The sequence below is a fragment of the Neofelis nebulosa genome, chromosome 2 (assembly GCF_028018385.1).
Source record: "Neofelis nebulosa isolate mNeoNeb1 chromosome 2, mNeoNeb1.pri, whole genome shotgun sequence".
NCBI lineage: Eukaryota > Metazoa > Chordata > Mammalia > Carnivora > Felidae > Neofelis > Neofelis nebulosa.
Genome location: NC_080783.1, coordinates 38,638,168 through 38,641,350, shown reverse-complemented (window position 1 = coordinate 38,641,350; position 3,183 = coordinate 38,638,168). Strand labels below are relative to the sequence as shown.

The window sequence follows — 3,183 nt, the reverse complement described above, 5'->3', positions numbered from 1 at the left end:
CTCTCAATTTACCATGGAAACCACTTCATCCTGTGGCAGGTAATTTACAGGCAAAAGAATAAAAATATATATTGCCTTTACAGAAATGTTTAATCCTGGAATATTCCCTTCCGTGGTTGCTAGAGAGGGAGATAGTTCCAGAGGTTTCCTAGGTAAATTAATTAGTTTGCAACTGTAATGTTATTCAGCATCTTGTATTCATAGGCCTGTGCAAAAAAATGTTGCAAGGGAAACAAAGGGTTTGTGTCCTTAAATTTGTGATGAAAATCTGGAGGTAGCTGCTAGGATGAAATGCAATTTTTTGTTATCTGTAAACTCAATAAAATTTATTATTTGGGAAGAGAATTTTAATTTCAATAAAACAAAGAAATGACCAATTTCACTTCTCTTCTGTTAGAAGATGTACTTACAGGAGTTGAGGAATGATTGGATTAATCATTTCTCTTAAATCTATCACAAAGGAACATTCTGGGCCATAGCTTCAAGACTAGTTTCTATGCTATAACCTCTTAGGGGGATACAACCCTTTGCCCCCTGCATCTGCCCCTTAATCCAAGAAGATAAGCTCTTATATGGCACACCTTAATCTAAGAAGATAAGCTCTTATATGTTTATAGGGGAGAGTGAGAATGCAGACTCCCACTACTGCAAATTATCAGTGGAGTTTCCCACATTTGGGGAAATCACAGGGGTCAGCATATCCGGAGTGCAATGGATAAGCCTCTCTCTGAGAAAACCACCTTCATGATCATGGTATCTTCCCTGCCAGGTAAGTATGGAATTTGTTGTTTTTTAAATGGCTTTTTTTTATTGTGTCTTTTGGATAGTTTCATAGAGCAAGCACCTTTAACTGCTATCTGTAATCCTTTCCTTTTTTCTTGTGAACTGTTCTTTCTTTTGCACATAGCCATATGTGTCAGGGAGGCCAGTCCAGTTCTAGTTCTGTGAAGCAAGGGGCAGGGGCAGTATTTATCCTAGACTGGCATATGACAAGAGCTTATGACAAAATTCTTGCTATAATGAAGTGAGGGGGAAGTCTACTGGGGACATACAGGAAACCCTTCCTCACATACAAGAGGGGTGCCTAGGTGGCTCAGTTGGTTAAGCCTCCAACTCTTGGTTTTGGCTCGGGTCACAATCTCATGGCTATGTGGGTTGGGCCTTGCATGGGGCTCTGCTCCCACAGTGCTGGGCCTGCTTGGGATTCTCTCTCTCCCTCTCTCTTCCCCCATCTCTGTCTCTCTCAGAATAAATAAACTTAAAAAAAATGGCACACAGGAATGAGGTGAGCTCATTTATGTCTGCATCTTGTTTATGTCTGCATCTGATCTGGGATAAGGGGCAGCCATCTTGTAACTAGGAAGGGAGCTATCCTAAAAGATGGCAGGATAGAAGGTGGGAGGGTAAAAATCCTGAGAGCTTGGTGATATCACTGAGCTGCTGAATTCAGTAACCCTAGAGGTACCCTTCCTCTAGGATAGTAAATAAGATAGTAAAATTTTTTAAATAAGATAGTAAAATTTTCCTATTGTTTTACATATTTTAAGTTAGATTTTCTGTTACTTGCCAACAACATTATCCTAGCAGTCATTTATATGAAACCAGTCCTTGACCTGGTACTCAAAGAGACTGGTGTTCTCAGACCCAGCGGTTGGGCATCTTTGCTCCAGTCAGTGCTACAACTGAAGTAAAGTCTGTTGAAATGCACCGTAAAGCTTTGAGTGAAGCTCTTCCGGGGGACAACAGTGGACTTCAATGTCAAGAATGTGTCTGTCAAAGATGTTTGTGGCTGCAATGCAGCTGACAGCAAAAATGACCCACCAAAGGAAGCAGCTGGCTTCATGGCTCAGGTGGTTATCCCAGCCAGGCCAAATCAGTGTGAGATATGCACCTGTTGTGGACTGTCACACAGCTCATATTGCATGCAAGTTTGCTGAGCTGAAGGAGAAAATTAATTGTCATTCTGGGAACCAGCTGGAAGATAGCCCCCAAATTCTTGAAATCTGGTGATTCTGCCATCATTAATATGACTCCTGGCAAGCCATGTGTGTTAGAAGCTTTTCTGATAATTCTCTTCTGGGTCATTTTGCTGCTTGTGACATGAGACAAAGTGTTGTTGTGGGTGTCATCCAGAAGGTGGACAAGAAGTCTGCTGAAGCTGGCAAGGTCGTCAAGTCTACCCAGAAGGCTAAATGAATAGTATTTGCCACTCCAGTCTTAATCAGTGGTGGAAGAATGGTCTCAGAACTGTTTGTCTCCATTGGGCATTTAAGTTTACTGGTAAAAGACTGGTTTGATGATACAATGCACTGTAAAACCTTCAGAAGGAAAGGAGGACATTTTGTGGACCATTTGTTTTTGTGTATGTGTGGCAATTTAAAAAATATCAGTACTTTTTAATGGAAACATTTTTTATTTTTATTTTTAGCTATCTCTACACCCAATGTGAGGCTCAAATGCACAATCCCGAGATCAAGAATGGCACACTCTTCTGACTGAGCCAGCCAGGCACCCCTTTAATGGAAACAACTTGACTAAAAATCTTTTACAGAATTTTGCAATTCATTAAAACAAAGTTTAATAAGAAAAAAAATTCTGTTATTCAGCCTGATCTATTTGAAGCCTGCTCAAAGAGACTATGAATGAACATCAGGAATCTTCTAGTGATGGATAAATTAATTATCTTGATTGTGGTAATGGTGTCATGGGTACTTACATATGCTACAACTTGCCAAATTATACACTTTATTTTTTAATAAAGTTTATTTATTTATTTTGAGAAAGAGAAAGCACACACACACGTGAGGAGGGGAAGGGCAGAGAGAGAGGGAGAGAGAGAGAAGAGAATACCAGTGCAGAACCTGATGTGGGGCTTGAACCCACAAACAGATCTGCATCACACAAGCGCCCCTTAAATTATGCACTTTACATATGTACAGCATATTGCCTAACAACTATGTCTCACAGATAAATTTCTCTGACTATAATGCAATTAAGTTAGAAATTAATAAAAAAGGAAAAATCCATTAAAACACTTTTAAAAATTCATCAAAGAATAAAATGATACATTTATAAAATTCTTTAGAATTGAACAATGAAAACAGCATAGAACAAACTTTGAGATGCAGCTAAAGTGTTACCAAGTTGTAGATTTGTCTTCAGTGCTTACAAAAAAGCCCAAGG

The 3,183-nt window shown here is 39.3% G+C and overlaps 1 non-coding gene across 1 annotated transcript; it reads right to left on the bottom strand.

Moving 5' to 3' along the window:
* Positions 1–616: 616 nt before the first annotated feature.
* On the bottom strand, positions 617–777 carry LOC131505936 (U1 spliceosomal RNA). Its single transcript, XR_009258685.1, has one exon. It is a non-coding gene; the product is annotated as a U1 spliceosomal RNA (small nuclear RNA).
* Between the last annotated feature and the right edge of the window lie 2,406 nt (positions 778–3,183).